At 37.6% G+C, this 24996-nt stretch overlaps 1 protein-coding gene across 2 annotated transcripts in view; it reads right to left on the reverse strand.

The window, feature by feature from the left end:
* Positions 1 to 24996, reverse strand: part of Peli1 (pellino E3 ubiquitin protein ligase 1) — a 56130-nt gene that overhangs the window by 13256 nt on the left and 17878 nt on the right. The window contains exon 1 of one of the 2 annotated variants that reach the window (XM_057772683.1): positions 9921 to 10051. The exons of the other annotated variant lie outside the window; for it this stretch is intronic. The gene's annotated coding sequence lies outside the window, so the exon portion shown is untranslated. Of the gene's footprint in view, positions 1 to 9920; positions 10052 to 24996 lie in introns of those variants that run through there. 2 annotated transcript variants of the gene reach the window in all.

Consider the following 24996-nt stretch of genomic DNA (forward strand, 5'->3'; position numbering starts at 1 on the left):
AACTAAAGAGTTAAAACACAGAGGTAACCAATGGATGGATGACAAACCCCAGGCTTACCCAACAAGTCAGATGCAACCATGATAAGATGCTCCAATAAGCAATTACAGGCACATCTGAGACAGTGGGATAAAGTACGAAGTCTCAGTGAACAAACAGAAGGCACAAAGTGGAAACTGCCAAACCAAGAAACATAGTAAAACCACAATAAAAGGTTCATTAGGAAGGCTGGACAACAAGAGTGGGACGACAGCAAAAGATCTAACCCTTGCATCACTGGAACTCAAGAAGAATTAATGTCTGAAGACAACAAATTTGGGACAAGAAGTAAAACTAAAGATTCAAGAGAGTAAACAATCCTTTTTCAAGGTAACTCAGACATCCACACCAAGATACAAGTTCTAAATACAGAAGTCAAAGAAAATATCCTCCAAACAAACAGAAACAGTATTTTATCTAAAACAAAGAAGCTGTTAGAATGACAATGTATATCTCAACAGAAACCAAATGATCCATAAAAAAGTGGCTTAATAGATTTTTAAAAAATTATTTACTTATTCAAATTAAAATATAACAGATAATTTTCCTCCTCTTTCCCCCCTATAATTCTCCCCACACATCCCTTGCAGCTCTCAAATTCATGGGCTCTATTCTCTAATTCTTGATTATATATATTATATATATATATATGTATATATAGTGTCACATATATAATCCTAAACATATAAATAATAAAAACAGCCTGTTCAGTACATATAATGCTGTTTGTATATATAGTAAAAAATGTCAACAGAAGAATCTGTACCCAATAAAATCAGAAGAAAGTAAACAACAAGACCTTCTTCGGCAGATTTGCCAGTGGCACATCACAAAGAGATGACCAGAGGGAGTTCTTTCAATAGAGAGAACAGGGTAGCAAAAATGTAAGCAAATTTTTAAAAAGTTCTTTTGTATTTTCTACATTATAGTACTAGCAAATATGTCCACTCCTAAAGTCTGAAACTATTATCTGAATGCCCAAATTTGACTGACATTAGTGTATCACGGAGCTAGCAAGTGTTAGCCTGTGTTCTACATGCAGCTCTGTAAACAAAGCAATCTGTTTTCTCTGTCTCTAAAAATAAAAAGAATTTTAGAGCTGGAAAAAATATAAGCAACTATCTGGCCCTGGCCTAAGAATTTACAAGTAACGTGTACACTGTTATATGTTATTTAGGAAAAGTCTACAGCAGAGGTTCTCAACCTCCCTAATGCTGTGACCATTTAATACATGTGTGATGGACCCCCAGTCATACCATTTTCATTTCTACTTCATTACTGTAAGTTTGCTACTGTTGGGGGCTGGAGAGATGGCTCGGTGGTTAAGAGCATTGCCTGCTCTTCCAAAGGTCCTGAGTTCAATTCCCAGCAACCACATGGTGGCTCACAACCATCTGTAAAGAGGTCTGGCGCCCTCTTCTGGCCTTCAGGCATAAACACAGACAGAATATTGTATACATAATAAATAAATATTAAAAAAAAAAGTTTGCTACTGTTAGGAGTTGTAATGTAAATATCTGGTATGCAAAGGGGTGAGACCACAGGTTGAGAACTGCTGGTCTACAGACTACAGCAAAGCAACAAGTTCTAGTTTAGACAAGGACTCAGGAATAAGACCAAGACTAGTGTATGTCCTCCACTTATAATTTTTAGGGTCATTGGCCAAATCAGATAGGAAAAAAAGAGATTTTTTTCAACCAGACATATTTTTACTCTGCTTTTGACCTCTAAGAAGTCCTGATTTTGGAAAATTTTACTAGTGACATACTAAAGCTGCAGTCACAAAAATGAGTTCAAACTCAACTTTTACTCCCATCTCAAATGTTCTAAACCCTAAAACAATTCACTGCCATCAGCTACTTACATACATAATGACCCCAGATTAAGATTAAGACATGGAATTAGCATTACTAAGCAGCAAATAAAATGTGCCACAACAGCTATTTCTCTTTCTGTGCATTCTTGCATGTACTGATTGATGGTTGTAATAGAAGTTGCTAGAATCTTTACATGAAGGCCATTGTCCATACAGTGGGCCAGCATTTATAACACAAGTCCAGTCACTAAACAGTACTTCCTTCAAATTTCTCTATGTATTCTTAAACCTGAGTAGGATGTATAATTCTTCAAAATAAATTCCTGAGTTACACATTTGAGTATCTGAAATGGATACATATACAAAAATGTTCTAACGTCTCAGTTACTTGTTCTATTTGTTACTATTATGTTGGCAGGGCTGACACCATGTATGCAGTCCTATCCCAATGTGATCGAGAACTAAGGGTTTGAAATTGCACCATTAATTCTAAGACAGGAAAACAATGTTAGGAATCTTGCTATGATAATAAGGTTCTTTATTGTGTCACCTGCTAAACTGAAGTTCTGCTTAATTGTTGGAAATAATGCATGTCACTCTCAACGGGAAGAACTAACCTTCCAGAGAAAAATGAGCACCCTCGCCCACCCCCAAAAAACCCCCATACTCTAGCATGGCACCAGTTTTGGGGGTTTGGTTGGGAGAAAATGAAAATAAAGCCATTAAATACATTAAATTTTAGTTTGCTAAAAGTCTTCAGTCATTTGTCCTATAATATGCAGTGAAAGACATCTGTTTTCACATTAAGTCTTCCCAAAGACAGACTTCTTAAAATATGATGCTGTCAGGTATCTCCTAAAGAAGGGAAACTGGAAAACTGATCTTTGGCCTTTAATATCACAGGTTTTCTTTTATTTTTAACCACTGACATTGGGACAACCTCTGCTTACCACCTATGAAACAGCTACAAATCCCCACTCGGGAAGAGAAGAAGGACAACCATTTCTATTCTAGCAGGCAAATGGGTAGCCATGAAGTTCCACTGTGAGTGGATCAACAGGATGATTCAAAACCAACTGCTTAGGTGCACGTGTGGTGAAGCCGCCTTAGGAACCCAGTGCAGCAAAGGACCCAAGGGTACTTTCAGTCACCACTGCTCTTTCATGACCAGGAGGAGTAATAAGCAGCTTTTCTAAACAAAAGAGAACAATGGTGTCGGGGGTAGCAGCTGGAAGTTAGCCCCTCTGTTTTTTCAGCTTACTGTAGCAGCAGAGGACAGGAAAGCCCACAGTCTCCTACCCAAAATAAATAAAGGGACCACTGTGTACACTCCCACCCCCCTTCTAGACTAGCCAAATGACATGCCCAGAGTTTTGGCACTCACAAGGATAACTTACTGCATCCTGACAGGAAAACAATTAACATTTTCCCCAAAGATGGAATTTGTTTCTCTCAACTAGGGTTGTTCAGCCTCAGTACTGCCACCATTTTGATACTGTAGTAGCCTGGCCTATATTTTAGGAATTTCAGAAGCATCCCTAGAGGTCAGTAACACATATAATTATGATAATCAAAAAAATCTCAATGATACTGGGAATGGGTGCGAAAGGGAAGGGCAGAAGGATGACTAGTTCGGAGCTAGACTGGGTACATGAATGCCAGAACACAGAACAAACACCAACCAACCAGCATCTCATGACTCCACTTAGTCCACGAAGAGAACCACCTCTCCAATCTTAAATTGGGAATAAGAGAATTTCTTCTAACAAAGGAAATTTCCCCTATTTTGGTGTGCTTTTTAGAACACAGAAAGCTATTAAAAATATTTGCTTATTTACACAGAGATAAGCACTGTCCTTAAAGTTTTTATACTAATAAAGGGAATGGTTTTGAAGGTAGCTGTGTTTCAATGTCTGACAGGGGCCGATGGCTGAGTGAGAATGGGAGAATCTCTTGTCTTGATAGACGTTAATCATTTGTATGCATTTAAAATACTTTGACAGTGTCTCTTCAAATGTTTGAAGCAAAGGAAGTGGAGTTGGGGTGACCACAAAATGAGTTCAAGATCAATGCTGCAGGCAGATAAAGAGGGATCTTCTACACCTAAACTCACATTTGCAAAACTCAGAAGCAAACTTAGTTAAAAATAAGAAAATCTTTTTAAGTAAAAAAGGAAATCAACTTGAATCAACTCATGGGTTAAGGTCTAAGATCTTGCACTTGCACAGAATACTAGTTAACAAAATGCTTCCACATAACATTATTTTATTTGACCCTTAAAACAGCTATCTGGATTAAATATAAAAATCTTACTAATTTTCATTTTCTAGACAGGAAGATCGGACATTTATGTTCAAACAGCTCTGGAAGAGCATGGACTAAAATGCACACTAACTCGAGATGCATCAACCTGTCTAATTTCTACAACTGTACAAGTGCAGCCACTCCCATTTCATAGACGGGCAAAGTGAAGCTCCCAGAGGGAAAGCAGTCTTAAGCTTTCTAACACCACTGTTGACACCGAGATAAGGTTGAATGGGCTAGTTCTCACATAAGAACCAGTATACTCATTATGGTGTCATTTAGGAAACTAGAAAGCATACTGTATAAAACAAACCCCAAACAATTACAATTCCGGGTAAACTGGTAATGGATACACTACCATGGCTAGTGCTTTCTGAGACCATCTGAGTCTTTGTCACTTCTTCAATGTTCAGGGTATTTGTCAACCCTATTTCCTGGCAGTGACCACCAATAAGAACTTCAGTAAATGAAATGGACTCTGTATTTTTTTTTTTTTTTTTTCATTTTGTTTTTCGAGACAGGGTTTCTCTGTGGCTTTGGAGCCTGTCCTGGAACTAGCTCTGTAGACCAGGCTGGTCTCGAACTCACAGAGATCCGCCTGCCTCTGCCTCCCGAGTGCTGGGATTAAAGGCGCGCGCCACCATCGCCCGGCTGGACTTTGTATTTTAAACATTGGAGGTAACCCAAGGTAGAAAAGCAGGGTCTCACACAAAAGCAAACTCTTGGTACCATCAGAAAGAAAGCCATGTATTATTAGAGAGTCCAGACAGCTCAGGAAGAGACAAGCTCATGTGCTCCTTGAATGTGCATCAAGAAGAAACTGCAGGCAGTCTTCCTGAGTGGGGGAAGTAGGCTCTGCTTAAATGCTTATCATATGGACCCCAAATCATTTTATTCACCGTGTTACTAGAAAATGTATTTTTAAAACAACTAGAAACACAAATATGTTTATCGTCCTTTGTCCATTTCTAGTCTGTATTCAACAATTTTAGCTAACTAAATTGCTGAAGTGAGCATGTTTCTCAAAAGGCAAGATGGAAATTCCCCTATTAACTATTAAAGTAACAAAACTGTATAGAAAGCAGCAAGTTTGGTGGGACTTAGCAGCTATTCAGAACAAATGCATAGGAAAAGTGCAGGGAATTCTAGCTCCTAAGTCAGCATACAACATTAGGCTCCACTACCACCCTCCATAATGGTTAATGGTGGGTTTTGTCTCTGTGCTCATATTGTTCTAAGCATTTACATGTATGAGATTTAAACTTCACAATAGCTATTACAATGCCCCATTAATAGATAAGAACACTGAAGTGACAACCCACTCTACTACTGTGAACTGCTGAAATATTATGTACTAAAGGACATGAGGGGAAAGTCAGCTAAGCATTAAACCAAATACATCTCAACTCTGCACTACTGAAGCACACAAAACAAGAGTTGTATAACTGGTTCTACTGTCCTACCAGGCACAATCTTAAGAATAAACTTCTACAAAAAGAAATAATTATTTTAATTTTCTCAGTAAAGTGATCAATTGCTTTAAGCTGAGTTTTATTGTACTGGGAATAAAATTTAAATTTGAGAAAAACAAAATAAATTTCTCCCCAACTACTTCAAATCATTATCAACTTAAGAAATTTAAAAAGTGGAAAGCCAAGTAACGGATATTGCTGTATTTCTAGGAGTAAGGAATATTAATTCTAAGTGGACCATGATAGGAAGTACTACTAAACGATTATGCTGAGCAGCTACTCCTAGAAACAGAATATTCTCTAGTCTTATTAAACACTGAAGCCCCATTTATTTGCTTACAAAAGCAACAACAGCCAAACTGTGTAAGTGAACAAATAAGGAAAACATTACATCGGCGCGATGCAGTTTCTCAGTTAAAATGAAAAATGAAATATCATCTACAGGAAAACGGATGATTCTGGAGATCATGCTACATAAAGTAAGACACAGGCACAGTCAATGCATGTATGTTAGCTGCTCAACAAAGCAATCATGCCGCATAATTAAAAAAAAAAAGGCGACTGTAGAGTCAAAATATCTCCCTGAGGACATTCACTAATTACACAGGTGATATGCCAAGTGCACAGTGGGAGAAACCAGGTAGTTACTCCAGAAACCAACTGATCAAGTTAAACACGGCCTGTAAAGACATTTTGCCATCACTTATCATGGGTGATGCAACGAGGTATGTTGTAAAGAATCTCAATCAAACACAAGAAACCACTAGGCAAACCTAAACTGACAGACCTACAAAATAATTATAAAAGTTTGTTAGAAGTCTCCAAAGTCACAAAAGGAAAGAAACAGAATTGTCAGGGACTGAAGATTAGTACGGTTCAGTTAAGCAAACAGTACTGCACCAATGTCAAGTTCCTGGTTTGGACAAATACGTCTGGTTGCAGGAGTTGCTAATGTTAGAGGGTTGAGTGAAGGGTATATGAATGAGCTTGTATTCGTTTTCTAAATTATCAAAATAGAGAAAAAAGATAACAAAGTAAGTTCCTTAAATACTAGGCATTTAAAAAATGAATTCACAAAAAAAAAAAAAGAGAAAAAGAAAAAAAAAGTCGGGCGGTGGTAGCACACATCTTTAGCCCCAGCACTTGGGAGGCAGAGGCAGGCATATCTCTGTGCGTTCAAAGCCAGCCTGATCTACAAGAGCTAGTTCCATGCCAGGAAACTACAAGTTTCAGATGTGTGTGCTATAATTAGAAAAGCCACAGAGACGGGAGGAGAGGATCTCCCAAGGAAGGGGAAATAGAATCCAATATTATGGAGAGAAAAAGGGGAAAACAGAACAGGAACATTAAATCAGGATGGGGATGGGAGACCAGGGAAAGGAAGGGTACAGAGAAAGACAACTAACACTAAAAGACTTTGGAAAAACCATACTGTGGAAGCCTCCTAAAACCACCAGTGCCAGGAATGGGCTATATCTTCTTGAGCCATTAGCCAAGCGGATGCTGAAAACATCAGAGGCTATTGCCATGGTTATCATTTGTTCCCCACAACCTGAGGTAAGGCCCTATTGCTAAAGACAACACTTATGTCACTGAACACAGAAGCTTCACTCCTACTAATGACTACCATTCGGTGCTAGGAGGAACTCTGCATGAAACCAGAGGAGAAAGGTGATTTATCCATTACCCAGCTACAAACCTACAACAGAGATCTGCCTGCAAGATAGACTGGTACAATGGTGTTATGGGAGTACCCAAACACTTTTTGATTGTACTTAAGGCCAACTGCTGAGATGGAACCCATGCTGACCTTGCTAACGTACTCCAGGACCTGAGACTACATAGGTCACGAGCTAAGGGGGAAACCTACTACTATTATTCTGTTAAAAGAAGACAGCAATAAAATAACTCCTAATGACATATTACTATACCCACAGATCAGAGCTTTGCTCGCCTTCACTGGGAAGCGTCTTCTTGCAGTAGTTGGGAAATAACACAGAAACTCGTAACTGGCCAGTGTGCAGAGTGGAGACTCTGGAGCTCTCAGAGCTAAATAGGACGTCTTCAATAAACCCTCCCCTCAAGGCTCAGGGATCTATGTGTAGGAGGAGGCAGAAAGATCATAAGAACCAGGGCCAAGAGATGATTCCAAGGAAACAGTCTTCAAGACACAATAGAACTGGCGAATTAAAGAATTCGCAGAGACTGTCGTAGCATACACAAGATCTTCATAGGTTCAAGTCAGATAGGGCCCCAGCAGTGAGAGAAGAAAGTAGACATAGGGTTCCAACCGTAACCAAGAAACTATTTGCAACTGACAACTGATGGCAAAGGGAAAACCAGTTTTCTTCAGTGAAGAATCACTGGGTCTACCAACCACATTCCAGGGTTTTTTTTTTTTTGTTTTTAGCTTTTTTTTTTGTCTTATTGGCTTTTCGTTTGTTTTGATCTTCACTTTGCGGCATTTATTTATTTAAAGAGAGTACACACACATAAAGTTGGATAGATAAGGAAGTGAAAGGATGTCGGAGGAGTTAGGGGAGAGGAAAAACATGTCAAAATGTATTGTGTGAAAAATAAAATAAAATTTTCAGCTGCAAGAGAGCAAATAGTGATTTACAATGACCACAAAATGTAAAAAAATCAAATATTTATCAAAGTCTAAATATTTAATGAAGAATACTAAATGGGGCTTAATAAACATTTGCTTGACTTATAGTAATGCTGCCCCATAACTTAAGTCTAACCATTTTCTCAGACTTAACTGTGTTTCTTGGTACCTAAGTTAATGTTTATAATTAACTCTTTGTAGATAACTTTGATACCATACAAAAATTTCTAATTTTCTAATACTCTTTAATATTTAATAACTGTAAAAATCATAATACTTAATGGCTAAGGCAAATTTTCAAATTAGTTTTAAGATTAAATGCTATATATGTGGTTTTTTTTCAATAGAGGAAAATCAGATGAATTTGGACATTTTACTATTCTTACAGAAGTTAACTACTTAGGTTTTTTTTTTTCAAAATGTCTTAGTAAGCTTTATTTAAAAAGAATGAGAAGAAAACTTTAGTTGATCTCTAACTACAAATAAAATAACTATTTCAGAGAAGGTTGTGCTAAAAAGCCATTACTAATGTCAATGGCTGTTCCTCTCAACAAACCACGGTAAGTTAATCCTGCAGCTTCATTTCCTGCTAAGTACTTGCAGGTGATCTCTCTGGCAAATCACACTGTGTTCTCCAGAAACTTTTAAAAAGTCATTTAGAGACACTGTGTGTGTGGGAGGTTAAGAACATCTATATTTTTAAAACAAAGTGAATATTTTAAATTACTCAGTGTAGTATTCTTATTTAACCCCCTTCATTAGGAAAAGAAGTACGTATATCTATGTTATTTCCATGAATTTTCTTTTTTCTTTCATCTGATTATTGCTACACCATCAAATCACAAATATCCCAAATAACCAAATTATGATCAATTTTCCGACTTCTGCCATAGCCATTTTTAATTAACAAGAGATTACTTCTTCACACGCTAGAAAAAAGATCATACATATATACCAATATCTAGATAAGACCTAATTTCTTTTGAATTTATTATTAAAACCATTTCAATTCTAATTTTTCTTTAGGTGAAAACAGAACACTGCTGGGAAATGATGGATGTTTTTTAGTGGAAAGATTCCCGGCAATTAATAACCAGCTCTAATATTCAATCTCTTCTTACCCTTAATCATAACAATTAAAATACTGTGTAGAAACCCCACTTACAATCCCTGCAAAGCACAGCTAGCAAAGGTGTAACGACAGCAACACCATTCTAGCTACTAAGTTATTTTCTACCCAGAACATAGTTCCCAAACTTGAAAGGAAAATAGAGGTGAAAAACATTAGGCTCTACAATATGTAAAAAAACTAAGACTGTAGGTTAGCTCACAGACAGTAAAAATAAGAACAGATTTGCATTTTCTGTTGGTGTGCAATCAACAGCCACAAACACCTGTAGGTATTATATTTCTCAGGCTTTCGTCACTACTGATAGGAATTTACTAGTTATATCCTAAGAACACAGAAACTGTGGATTTGAGATTTATCCAATCTTTGTCCTAGTAGAAAGAAATTGACAGAAGAAAATTTAACCATATACAACACAATTCTAAAGTTAAATATTGAAAAAAATGCAAAATAAAAACAGGCCGATTATGCTTCGGATAATTAACTTTTGCAAGTTTACCTTTACCCGAAGTCTCAGAACGGCCCTTAAAATTAAGCCTCTGAGCACACACCTTTTCATTCTGTCGCTATCACCCACGCTGGCACTCCTTCTCACCAGAGGATAAAGTGGAAATAGGACGAAAGCATCTGCGGATAGCACTGGGAACCACACGCCGCACAATGCCGTCTGCCAGTGTTCTTTCACTCGGTGCCTCAGAACGTGTGTGGGTGGCCTGCCTTACGCAGAGTAGGTAAACACTCCAGAAGCCGAGCTGCTATTGGCTAAACTGAGAATTCGCTTCTCCTCTACCTCCTCCCTGAGACAGTTTGTGGCCCAAAAGGGAAGAAACGGAAGAGGAAGCAGGGAAGAATTTTTAACAGGCTTAACAGCAAATTATAGAATAACGCACTTCCAAAGTATTTTCCTTCTTTAAAAGCCACTCAAGATTGGCTATGTACCTGCTCCGTAAAGGCTGAAAATATAACTAATGTATCTACTAGTTCATAATACTAAAATAGCCTATTTTAACAAATTTAGTATAATAAATAACCAAACATTCCACTGAGGAAAACAAAATTAATAAAATTCACATGTACAAAATATTCATTAAGTACCATGAAATGAGCTTGATTCCCCACCCCCATGCACATACAAATCTGGTCAGAAAACAGTATATTACCCTGAACATAAATATAGGTGAATATTTAGTCATATTCTCAACTGATAATACAGGGGATCTAATGCTCTCCTCTGGCTTCTGAGGGCACCAGGCATGCAGGTGGTGCAGACATACATGCAGACAAAACACCCACACATAAAAAAAAAAGTTCTTTAGTGGCACTCAAGTGTCCAGCCCTACTACATTCTACTAGTGCCGCCAAACTGATGCTGGTACTCATTATTAACAGCCACTATGGAAATGGCTCACTAATTTAACAACTTAAGACATAATTAAAGTACGCTATATACTGAATAGTAGCAGTACCACTAACTAGCGACACATGGTTCCAAAGTCAGTAGGTGCCCTTACTCATCTTAATGAGAATTAAAGTCCTTCCTAGAAATAGTTTATCTTTCTTGAAAATTCATATAAATGATTTTGGTGGCTCTATGTCTATCTAAGACACCTTCCGCCACAATGTGCCCATAGGACACAGCTCTGATTCACAAAGGTCTATCATATTTAAGATAGTAATGGGACAAGTCACTAGTGCCTTGGCACAAAACGAGGCACCCTTCTCTTAGAGTTGACAAGTTTCTCTCTCTTCTCCTCAGCACTCCATAACTGTGCCAACATGTCCCAAAACTGCCCTTCAGTAAATCTTCATAACATTTCTTCTGCTCCTTCTGCTGGTAGCAGGACCACTTAGGACACAGTGAAATACATCTGCTCAGGTATCATCTTTATGTCTAGTAAAGATATGCCCAGGCCCTAAAACTCACTGAAGACAATCTGAATATATTCTAGGATCTTGCTATCTGAGAACCCTATCTTGTCATGTTATTCTAGACCGAGGATTGCTCAAGAAACCGGACATGACAGGTTTAACACTCATACCAAACAGAATGTAGTCGTAGTTGTCTATACCTAATGCCACAACAAAACCTAAGAACCTGCCTGCCATTCTTTGGATCAAAATATCAACTGTCTAATGTTTGGAAGTATATCTCTTGCTCATTCCTAACGACAACCAACTTATCAAACAGTCTATATAATATGTCATCATTCCTACTTCAATGAATAGAAACAGAATTACAAGTATAAAACTTCCTCACATATTTCAGGCTATGTTTATATCAAGTGATGTCAGGAAATATCTTTTTCTTAAAGAGCTCTGAGAAGACACTAAAGACAAATTTTGGTGTTCCACATGTTCTAAGTGATTACAATGAGCTGCTTTTAGCATAGGCCAAAGACACATATCTTTAACAGAGAGAATGGTTAGAATTAAATTTCCAGACAAGTTCTGATTGCTTAAACAAAACATTTTTGTTTCTGACATGTGCTTTTATTTATAATGATGTTTGATTAATAATGTCATGAAAGCCAAGCAAACACAAAAACAAAACATAACCAAACCTTTAAGTAGCTTTCTTGTCTGGTGGGAATTGGTTACTAAGCTTTGGCAAACGGACCTAAATTCCCAACAACTTTTCTTCTGTTCTTAACTATTTGGCTCAAATTATGAGCACTTCATTTCCTTGCTTCACTCTCTATTACTAGAGTTACTTTAGTAGAGCTCCAGGACAGACCCTAAAACCTTTAAAGTCACGATCCTTCACAAGTTAACTAGAACAAGGTACACTTACCTCACAATTTCTAGGCAAATTTCAGGTGTTTCTTTCCTTAATTGTTCTCTTTTTTTCTTATGTGCTGTAGCCTAGGCTTCGGCTTCACCTTTGGACACAGCTGTCCTTTGAGAACTTGCTTCTCTAATGATCTATGCATACTTGCAAGGTTATAGTCAAGGACTCATTCCTTAGTGCCTGGACCTCTAGCCACACCCGAAGCAGGTGTGTAAATTACTTCTTCCTTTAGTCTCCCCTTCCTGGTGATGGTTTGGTCCTGTTCCTCAACTAGTCACATTACAGTTCATGTAGATGGCACCTGCTATTCCACAGAGAGTTTTTGTTTGTTTGCGTGTTTTAGGAAGCATGAATATGACCAGGTTTTTACTTCCCAAATCAATGTAACTCCCATTTTAGAAAATGTTCATTAGGTCCAAGTTTTGTTAACAAAGCATAATTCTTCCTGATTAAGAACAATGAAAAGAAAAAAGTCACTAGTGGAATTGTATTTTGAAGATGAAAAGAACTGTAATGAATATACTGTTCAATTTGTTCCTTTCAAGTCTGTTCTTTATGAATGAGACAAGTCTGTATGCAGCTGCATGAGCTCAAGTTAATTTGGGGAAGACTAGAGGGCTACACACTGAATTTAACCAGCGTAACTCTTAATTCTCATATCAGAACTTATTTGGAGGTAATATCCCAAACACTAAAGGAACACAGTCACCAATCAACAAAGAACTATAATGTACTATGTACACAGGACAGTGAAATCTTTAGTACTATTCTTTTCTATATTTGTTATAATTTTTAAAAAATTTAGTTTTTATTTTATGTGTTTGTCTCCATGTATGTATGTATGTATGTGCAATATGTGTGGTGCCCAAAGAGGCCAGAAGAGGGTCAGATCCCCAGGAACAGGAGTGACTGTTGTGAGCCACCATATGGTTACTGGGGAACAAACACAGGTCCTCTGCAAGAGCAGCAGGTACTCTTAGTTGACAAGCTACCTTTCCAGCCTAATTTGTTTAGTTTTATATTATAAAGGGAAAATGGACAATTAGACAAAAACCTGATGACAGGCACCATAGAGACTTGGTTGGTTGGTTGTTCCTACAGGCATGTGGAGGTTGGGGTGGGTGTGTGCTTGTGAAGGTCAACATCAGATGTCTTCCTCTATAGCTCCCCCAACCCCCACCTTATTTTTTGAATCAAGGTTTCTCACTGACCTAGAGCTAGCTGTTTCTGCTAGACTGGCTTGCCAGCCAGCCTTCAGGGCTTGCTTCCCTCTGCCCCAACCTCTCCAGCACAGAAGTTACAATTCTATGTTACATGTTCAGCTTTGATGTGAATGCTAGGGGTCCAAGCTTGGGTCACCATGTTTGTATAGCAAGTACTTTACCCTCTGAGCCATCTCCCCAGCCCAAGACTGTTTGTTTGTTTGTTTGTTTTGTACACCAGAGGCATGCTTCTCTAAACCAGCTGTTCAGACACCTACTTTGTGGGCTCTGCTTACTTGCAAGTCTCCTCAAACAAACACAAGAAATCTAGGCATGGGAAGTGCTGTCATAGCTAATCCACAAAATGGGAAAAGGGAATTTTTCAAATCATATATCTGATAAAAAGGCTTATAATCTGAACAAAATATTTTAAAATTGAAATATAATAAAATAACTCAGATAAAAAATGGTAAAGTGAAAATATTTGCTTCTTCAGAGAATATAGACAGAAAAAAATGCAGAAACAAAAATCAAATCCACAAGATGTCATTTTCCCTTATATGTTTATTATAGACAGCAATATTCATAGTAATAGTAATAATAAAGCCAGGTAAAGTTACTGAAAAGTGAAAACTTTTTAATTACTGCTAGTTGGAAAAAAAATGGGAGAGTCACTTTGAGAAAATACTTTAATAATTCCTCAAGGTTTAAATATAATCATATCTAGGCAGAAACACAAGAGAAATGAAAACCTAAGTCTACAGAAAACTGTATCTATTTTTACAACATTGCCCCAAGTTGGACACACTCAAAATTCTCTTAGAATGGAAACAACCCAAATCTATTAATTTACGAATAAACAAAATGTATAACCCATATAATAAAGCATTAGTGGCCAGTGAAAAGGAGATAAAGTGCTGGATATGCTACAACATGGATGAACTCTCAAAACAGTGTGCTAAGGGAAAGGAGCCAGTCACAAAAGCACAGGCCTTCTGTATGACTGTCCTTACATGAAATGAGAGTGGGCTGGTGGTGGGCTGTCTGAATGTGTGTCTATCTCTTTCTCTGTATGTGATGCAAACAGAAGATGGAAATGATAGCTAAAGGGTTATTTGTTTCACATGATGTAAATGTTCTTACTTTTCAATGACGGTGTACACAAATCTTTGAAACCACTTAAGGCTATACTCAAGTAGGTGAACTGAAAGGTATGTAAATTATTCCTGATACAGTGGTGAGAATAAATAGGCTAACAAATAAAGCACCAGAATAAAGATACAGATTATAGACTCAAGGATCACTGGATGCTGGCAGCACTCACCTGGAGTTTCAACTTGATCTTACACAACTTTAGAACTTACGTAAACTTTTAAAGTCTAGATACTGTACACCTACTTCTTGAGCGAGCAGAACGGAGGGGAATTAATCATATGAACACCAACGTAAGTTTAAGTTTTCACAGATGAAGCTGCATTTCCCAATCCAAGGGTTTTTGTTTGTCTGTTTGTTATTTTTGAGACAGGGTATCCCTGTGTAGACCAGGCTGGCCTCAAACTCAGAGATCCACCTGCCTCTGCCTCCCGAGTGCTGGGATTAAAGGCATGTGCCATCACGGCCTGGTTTCAATTCTACTTAATATATCATAAATCATGAAACTTACAATTCAGCTTGGAATTTTAAATCTCACATTTTCTTCATGTAGCTTTCATTGCAGAGATGGGTTTGTACTATATGTTTTTGCTGACACCTTATATAACCTTTGATTTTGTTTGATATCAACCAATTCCTGACAATAACTGGGTATTCAACAAATTTACACTGATTTTAATACTATGTATACCCACGAAATCACAGGCTAAAGGTTCAGTCTCATAATACCATTCCCAATTATATCATCTACACATTATTATGCAAACTGTAACCCCAGCTGGGGCAGCAGGACTACAAGCTCTAGGTCAGCTATCCAGTGAGACCGTCACAGACAGGCAAGCTGTAGTTCTGACCTATGGATATAAAGTGAAGGGCTTTTACCCCTTTGCTTGGGTTCCATAATTTATTAGTTTTATTAGTACAATTTACAGAAGAACTCACAAAAGAAAAATGTTTCATGTATGTTTCCTAGTCTACTATAAAGAATACAAGTCAGGGACAGTTACTTGAGAGCCTGAAAGAGGGAGCTCACTTAAACCCAGAAGCCTATCTCGAAAACAAAAAACAAAGCAAAACAAAACAAAAAGGGGTGGATTAAAATAAATAGTATCACTTAGAGACAGTCAAATGGAAGGGCAAGGCATTTAAAGTAATGGTATGCAGAGAGCTTTCATGCCACTTGTGGTTTGAATAGGAATGGCCCCCATAGACTCATGTATTTGAATGCTCGGCCTATAGATAGGGCACTACTAAGAAGTGTGGCCAGGGGAGGAAGTGTGTCACTGTGGGGACGGGCTTTGAGGCCTCTTATGTTCAGGTTATACTCAGCATGGAGCTCAGTTCACTTCCTGTTGCCTGTGGATGAAGATGTGGAACTCTCAGCTACCTCTCTAGAACCACGTCTGCCTGTGTGCTATCTTACTTCCTACCATGATGATAGTGGACTAAAACCTCTGAAGCTGTAAGCTGTCCTCAATTAAACGTTTTCCTTTAAAGTGTTGCTGTGGTTCTGGTGTCTCTTCACAGCAACAGAAACCCTAAGACAACACTTCCAGTACTCAGATTTATTCACTAGCCAAAAAACTCAACCTTATCTGGTCTTCTCTTGTGGATCTGTAGTAAAACAATGTTCTACTTTCTAGTCACTTGGTGACTAATCCCATCCTGAGGCTGTTAAGAAAAACCATTCTAAGTCACTCAAGTGCATATATTCAAGAATGATCTTGATATTGTATCTGGGCATGGGCACAATGGCTTGGTGGATAAAGGTGCTTTGTACTAAGCCTCAAGACTTAATTTAAGTTCCATCCCTAGGACCCACATGTTTAACACATGAATAACAAAATTTACTATAAGGAATTCCAGGGGTTTTAGCTTATGCCTGCTTGGCATAAGCATTAAACATACTTCTGAACCATTTTATAGCAAGTGTCAAATTAGGTTTAATATTCAAATAGACAGCTCAATATTGTTGGAGCCCACTAACTCTACAGGGAATGCACAGCAGAAGACCAATAGACAGACCCACGGGAGTGTATACATACATGTCTACATGGAATAATTGTTTTGCAGAGCTGTGGGAATGCTTGTCCTTTGGAAAAGTCACTGTCTTATCTGTAAAAACCTTGTGAACAAGTCATAATTTTTCCTTTCAAAATATGATTCATTCCCAAAACACCTCAGCAGTGTGACTTATACCATGAGGCCTTGGAGCAATGGCATTCACTCTTTATTCTATCAGTCAAATTTACAGAGTTAATCCCACAAAATAACTTGCTAACAGACCACACTGAGCAGGAAGGCAGCTATAAGAGTATTCAGACTAAAGCAAAAAAAAAAAAAAAAAAAGGCTGATATGGTTATGAAAAAGTGTATATATTGGGGCTGGAGAGATGGCTCAGCGATTAAGAGCATTGCCTGCTCTTCCAAATGTCCTGAGTTCAATTCCCGGCAATCACATGGTGACTCATAACCATCTGTAATGAGGTCTGGTGCCTTCTTCTGGCCTAAAGGCATACACACAGACAGAATATTGTATACAAAATAAGTAAATAAATAGATAAATAAATAAATATTTTAAAAAGTGTATATATCAATCAGTCCAAGCCCAATCAGTTCAAGGCATTTAGTATTTAGACAATTGATTACGTAATTTATTATCTAGCGGGATACTTGTGTAATATAGCATTGTGGAGGTCAGAAGACAACTTGGAAGAGTCCATTCTTTTCTTTCCTCAAACATGTGGGTCCTAGGGATGGAACTTAAATTAAGTCTTGAGGCTTAGTACAAAGCATCTTTATCCACCAAGTCATTGTGCCCATGCCCAGATACAATATCAATGTTCCTTAACATCAAATACTGTGTGATGTTAAAGAAAAGTGTCATAATTTAGCTGGAAGAGGTTCCAGGGAAAGCTTCATTTCAAGAGGGATATTTGAGTTGAACCATAAGAAGTAGACTAGATTCTCCTAAGTGAGGAAAAGCACTTTTAAGTGGAAGAACTACTGCATCAAGATGGAAAACACATAGGGAAAGAAAAACTATTTTTGTGTGTTAAGTCAAGGGTAAATCATTAGGTTCCCTGGAATGAAGATTTGGTTAGACTAATGAGAGCCAACGAGAAATCGGGGCGTGTTTTTGTATGCTTGGAGACTACCAGAAAGAACACAACAGTGTGGTAAGTGAGTGAAAGGCATCTGGAAGGTAAAGAAGGGCCTAGTACTGTGAGCCCGAACAACAGGAACAAAGACTGAATGTTGCCCAATCAAAAGCCTTTAACTAAGGTTTCAGAAAGAAAATAAACATACACAGCAGGTATTAAAAACTCTATATGCTAAAACTAATTTTTACAACTGTCGTGATAGATAAGGAAAATAGGCTAATAATTTGCTCAAGTTAATTTAGAAAGTAGGTGGCAAAAGGTGAAGACTGGACTTAAGCATGTGTTGTTCCATTCTATACTGCATGAGTTAACAAGCCTATCAAGCTACAAGCAACAATATCTCAAAACATAACAAAAATTTAAACTCTTAGTCTGTTCTTTACTGATTGTAGCAAATTGATTTTTAAGTTTTTGTTGTTTTTTTTTCTTGCTAGTTTTGAGAGCAACCATCCTACAGAGCTACCTTTAGAATGGGATAAACAGGTTAAGAGATGTTAATGATGGAGAGAAAGCATGCTAGATGTGCATTTAGACAGAATGGATGATGAATTCTATAAGCTAAGTCACAAAAGGCAGTTCATAATTTCAGGTACTGAGAATAAGGAGAGATGATCAAGCAAGAGCTTACTTACAGAGATGGGGAGGACAAAGTAGTTTGGAACAATTACTGATTCTCCTTTACATCCTGACAATAAAAAAAATCTGACTCTTTTAATAATAGACAGATTACTAAGACCTAAATCAAAATAAATAAATAACAGCAAAAGTATTTAAGTAAGCTAGGCTTTCAAGAATGAAATTACATGAATTTCTTTTCATACAATTTAAAGTCACCATTTTATAATATAGCTATCCAAAAAGCATAAACTCTAAATTGAGTTCCCTCTTAGAAATTTTTGCTCAGATCAAGATTTGGTAAATAAATAATATCAATCAGCCTTCATCATTTCCAAATCAAAGAATATAGTTATATAAAAATTAATATAAGAAGGTAGGCAGAGTGATATTTAAAGCCCAGAAAAAACCACATTTAAAGCTGCCTTATTCTAAGATTCAGGTTAGTGCAGTAAATATTTCCAGAGTGCCTACTATGGTTTCAGTACTTTCGACAGATTAATATGAAATACTCTTCCCCTCTATGAACCACCAAATTAGGTAAAACAGTTTTCATCATAGAAATTTTCTTTGATTTTCTGTGTTAGCCATATAATGATGGTCTTAAAAGCGAACAGTCTTAAGCAATCAGATCTGAAAGAGCATATTTTAAAGGTGCAATGGTTTTATCTGCCCATCATTGTTTGTTTCGCCTCTCATTCCAGCACCAGAGTCAACTCTTTTTTTCTTACTGGCTCTCAAATTCTTTCCTAAAATCTTTTATTTTAACCTGAGTTAAAGATTTAGTTGGACTATTATGACATCTGTAGTGAGTTTCTGAATGTATAATTTGATCTGTGTTTATCTACTTTTTTGCATTAATTATGCATTCTTGGTCTTTTTACTAGAATTTACTGCAGAATATACAGTAGCACGCTTAAACTTTAAATTTTAAAGTACATTTAAAATTTAAATTTCATACATTTTACCATCTTCAGTTGCAACCTCTTAATGTTTTCAAAATTAATCAAAACACTGAGTTTAATAAGTTTACCTAATTATTTTCATAACACAATAGAAGATCTAATTACCATGTTGCCCTTTCTCTCTGAAGGAGAGAAACAAAGATATTAAATTGCACAGTGCCAATGAATTCACATCTATAAGTTTGGATTTTTTTTAACTTTTCAACCTAGAAGAGTGATCTCTCACTAGTGTATGCTCACTGAGTCAAGAATCTACAAGGACAAACAGCAAAGCTATGCATTATGGTGAAATCAATTAGGTTATTCACACATTTAGTGAATGCCTGCCAAAGCCTTCCCTTTTTCGGTATCAATCAAAAGCAGTCATATGGGTTTTAAAAGTTAGTTTGGTTCTGAAATTCAGTATCTCTTCATAACTCTTGCTCACTTTGTTTGGTTGGAAGGAAGAAACCAAGACATCCAGAACAAAATGGGAAGAGAAATTTTTAGACAGCAATAAATTGTAAAAATCATTAACTTATAGTCAGATTGATATTCTGAAAAGAAACATAAATGGAAAAACTTGCGTATGCATTGTCAATGCAAAAATAGTAGGTGCAGAATGCCGTAAGTGTAGAGGTCTTCTCTTTAGATCAATTTGGCTCTTGTCAACTCAATAAGTTACAACTGAAACATATTTAAACAGTTTTTATTTAACTGTTCTTAATGACTATAAAGATGGTTGTATCTGGGACTTGAATTTTTAACACGACGAAATCAATATATTTTCTTTATGCTAGTAGTAAAAGTGCTCTTCATCAAATATCTATAAAATTTCCAACACTAAGCACTTAAGTATCTATAAGGACTATCTCAGAAAGCTCATCTCAAAGAAATTGTTCAAACTCTGTAAAAATGCAAGACCTATACAAACACACAGATACACTGAGGATCCTTGAAGACCCAGATCCACACACAGCAGTAGGAATTTCATGAATGTAGAACTATCCGAATCAGAGTTTCTTCAACTTACCATATATGTATAATCACTTTTCATCTGAGAATTTTTTATGACCCCAATAAACAGGCATATAAAATGGGCATACAAATCAAATACTTGCTAATAATAAATAAAATAATTTAAAAACAATTCTTTGGTATACATATAATTTACTGTTCACTAAAAATGAAGAAAATCTGAAGCCGGGCGATGGTGGCGCACACCTTTAATCCCAGCACTCAGGAGGCAGAGTCAGGCGGATCTCTGTGAGTTCGAGACCAGCCTGGTCTACAGAGCTAGTTCCAGGACAGGCTCCAAAGCCACAGAGAAACCCTGTCTCAAAAAAACCAAAAAATAAATAAATAAATGAATAAATAAATAAAATAAAATAAAATAAAAAATAAAAATGAAGAAAATCTGAATGTAATAAGTTGGTTGGGCTTATGTTTAAACAGAAAATGAACTGCTGGTTAAATATCCGACGGAGGATGTAAATTAGCTCCAATGTTTCCAGAGTTAACTGACATTTTTTATAATCACCAATGCTGAGAACATCTCTTTGTATAAACACAAAGTATGAAATAACAAAAGTCTTTTTAGGCCCTTTCAGAAATTGTTAGATAATTCTCAGTTATAATTTCACTGAATAAACTGTCTAAGACATTTGATTTTATTGACTCTCCTTCTATCCCATGGACACTTGGCAGTAGTTTATTACTATGTTCATTTAACCTAGCCAACCACAAGTTTTGGGCTCATCTAACAGTACTGGAGCAGGTTTTTTGTTTGTCTTTTGTTTTTGTTTTTCAAGTCAGGGTCTCACTGTGTAGTTCTGGCTGTGGCCTCAAGCTTACGGAGATCTGCCTACCTCAGTGCAGGGATAAAAGGCATGAAGCAGGCTTTAAACCCAAGCAGAAAGTAGTTGGCTACTCCCATAACACCTGCACCACTACTGCATCAATGGGTCTATCTTGCCAGGTCAGTTACTACTGCAGCTCACAGGAGACTTTCCTCCCTTTGTGGAGGAAACCTTCTAGAATCATGAAAGCCAGTCTGTGGGGATATTATCTTATTTTCTCATGTCTCCAGCAATCGGGTCCTAACATCAACTTCTGGAGAGTGATGGAGGTGGTTCTTGTATTTTATCTGTTGCTTTCATTGGTTAACTAATAAAGAAAACTGCCTTAGCCCATTTGATAGGCCAGCCCTTAGGTGGGTGGAGTAAACAGAACAGAATGCTGGGAGAAAGAAGCCGAGTAAGGAGTCACCATGATTCTCCCACTCCAGACAGACGAAGATCTTTCCTGGTAAGCCAGCTCGTGATACTACACAGAATATTAGAAATGGGTTAGATCAATATGTAAGAGCTAGCCAATAAGAGGCTGGAACTAATGGGCCAGGCAGTGATCAAAAGAATACAGTTTCCGTGTAATTATTTCGGGGCATAAGGTAGCCATGTGGGCGGCTGGGTGCCGGGGACGCAGCCCTGCCGCTCTTATTACAACAGAGTGGCACCCAACGTGCTAATGAACTCCACGTAAAACCTGAGAGGGCTTAAAAAGGAGAGAGAGAGAATTTAAGACAGCTTTTTGCTGTTTGTGGGTTGCGTGCGGCAAAGAAATTGTCCTGACTCAGCAACAGGAAAAAACTGGCTGTTTTAAAATGCCGGCTTTCTGGGCTGTGCCGCCATTGCGATCTCTGTTTGGCTCCTGCTGGAGACAGAGCTTTTGAATGGATCATTTGGAGTAAAGTGCTACTGCTTGATGGCAATGTGGACTGCTGTGTGCCTGGAACTGTGTGTGGCTCAGGGGCACCAAATGTCTCTGAGGCAGAAGCAGCTCAGCTCCACCATGTGGAACTCTGCTGGTCTCAGGCAGGAACTACCGTAATTACCATAATGACAGCGCAGTTGAGGTTTAGACTGGGCAGGATACAGGCAGTACCATAATACTTCTAAATGGTGCAACTTAAGTTTTTGAGAATTGCTTAACATTTTAAGAAATGCTCCTGGATAGTAAAAAAAAATTACAGATTCACAATAGAACTGATTCAGACACTGTTGGATGAATGTACGTAGGCTTGAGAGAGAGAAAAAAATATATATAAAGAATAAAGTTAATGTTTTAAAAAAAAGGGTAAAGTCTTTAAAGAGACAGAGTAAGATAGTTATAGATTAAAAGAAATAAAGAAAAATAAGCCACGTAAAAATGGAAAATTCACAGAGAGTCTGGATTCTTTGTATTATTGTGTTTTCTTTAAAATTTTTGACTGTGAAGGAGCTAAGTACAGAGAGACATTTCATTATATGGGCTGCCAAGCTAAACCAGAATGGATATAAGGGTATTATGATTTCAGAATATGGGTCTAAGGATATGATGCTTTGGAGAGGGTCTTCTTTTGTTTTCACAGAGGATGAGACTCTGTGGATTGCGTCTATCCCAATATGGTATGATAGACCACGCCCTCCTGAAAGGTTGCTGTGAACACCTTCAGAAAATTACTTCACTCAACTGCCGACTGAGATGACCCTGGCACACTGGTTATCCCATAAAAGACCTGAATAACAGCGCCCCCATACAGCAGGAAGCAGTTTGGAGAGAAAAACTGCGCCCATGTTCCCAAATATGGTTTATAAATGTTCTTTTACATTTAAAGGGGGATATGATATAGATATGAATAATTTGCATTGGTGTGGATTTTAAGGTCAATTTTGTTATATGTATATGCATATTTCTAATCTTGATTAAGGTATTGTGACTGTATAGTTCATTTAAAAATGTAATGTATATAGGTTGTTAATGGATAATCATCGATAATTGTCAAGCTTTTAGTCATGTTAGTTAGATTTTCTAGATGTGCATAGATATATTTCAGTTAGATAGGCATTCTTCATATCTTTCAAAGGCTACAGAATATGGCATTTAAATGTTTTAATAACTTAGGACTGTTATAGTGAGATACGTCTGCTCCTGGCAGCACCAATCTACTTCAAGAAGAAGATGGGCATCGAAGAGGCTTCTTATGGAGTTGGTTAGCCATTTGGGCAAGAAACTACTCTTGCCTGGACTGTTGCATAAACTGGACACAGAGAACCCTCAGAGAGAGGACTACTGAACTTGCCTAAAGGTGAGATGGTCTTTCGGGGTTCCTGACTCCTAAAAGAGTCTGCGAGACATTCTGCAGGACACAGCAAAAAGTGACTGAACTGTCTTTGGAATTTCCTGCTTGATGAAAATGTCTGCTGGATACTATGGGCCTGAAGGTTGAAGATGGATGCCCCAACAGTACAAAAGAACTTTGGGTGACTGTCCAGGCAGTGAGATGTCTCTGTCATTTCTAGAGTTTTGGATCTCTTGTTTGCTTAGGTAATATTATATCCTTCTGGAGTCTTTGATGGAGTTGAAGAATGGATAGATAGTTATAGTTTTCCTTAGTTATGATAAAATAGATATAAATATTATAACTGTAATTCTTGCTTGATAACTGTTTTGCTATATGTAATCTTACTATGTTAAAGTGAAAGCCTTTCTTTTTTGTTTAAACAGAAAAAGGGGAAATGATGGAGGTGGTTCTTGTATTTTATCTGTTGCTTTCATTGGTTAACTAATAAAGAAAACTGCCTTAGCCCATTTGATAGGCCAGCCCTTAGGTGGATGGAGTAAACAGAACAGAATGCTGGGAGAAAGAAGCCGAGTAAGGAGTCACCATGATTCTCCCACTCCAGACAGACGCAGGTTAAGATCTTTCCTGGTAAGCCAGCTCGTGGTACTACACAGAATATTAGAAATGGGTTAGATCAATATGTAAGAGCTAGCCAATAAGAGGCTGGAACTAATGGGCCAGGCAGTGATCAAAAGAATACAGTTTCCGTGTAATTATTTCGGGGCATAAACTAGCCATGTGGGCGGCTGGGTGCCGGGGACGCAGCCCTGCAGCTCATATTACAACAGGAGAGTAACAGAGCGATGGCAACAGCCTGTTATGTCTTAGTATATGAGACCCCAATGGGTTTATCTGACAGCTTATAATGTCTACAAAGCCATTTTCTCTTTGCAGTAGATAGCAATTAATACAGAAACCCTCAACTAGTTAATATACAGAGGATAAGAAACTGTGGAGTGTTCAGCTCTATATGCAACATCTACATCACACCTTTTTCCTGCCAAGGTACATGTAAGAGGGAGTAAAAAAGACTGCAAGAGCTTTATCTGTAAGGAAACAGTATTTGCCAGTCATGACAGGACCATTGTAAACATGAACTCACAGAGCCTATGACTCTTGTAGAAGACCTGCACAAGATCAAGCCAGTCAGAATCCCACACAGATGGGGGGAGGATGGCTGCTGGAGGAGAGCCAGTTTTCTTTTGGGATTCAGGAATGCTCCTGTAAATGGTATCAATGAGTATTTGAGCGGGGAGGGGGAAAAGGAGGGAAGAAGAGAAAGAGGGAAGAAGAGAAGAAGGGAGGAAAGGAGGGAGGGAGGGAGAAGCCATGCAAGTGAGCAGAGAGCAGGCAAGTATGTGAAGTTGGTAGGGTAAGGGTAGACTTTAGTCAAACATATTATACAAAAATTTAATGAATAGAAAAAGTGTTGGTAACATTATTTGAGCCTTGGATAGAGCAGAATGATGACACTCCAATTTATATAAATCAATGCATTCCATCCCCTTGATCCTGTAAGCTGAGTTTTCTCTTACAATGGTCTTAACTAATACAAAAAACTATTTCAAATATGTTTGTTTTCCTTACAGTAAATATTAGG

The sequence above is a fragment of the Chionomys nivalis genome, chromosome 6 (genome assembly GCF_950005125.1).
Source record: "Chionomys nivalis chromosome 6, mChiNiv1.1, whole genome shotgun sequence".
NCBI classification, from domain to species: Eukaryota; Metazoa; Chordata; class Mammalia; order Rodentia; family Cricetidae; genus Chionomys; species Chionomys nivalis.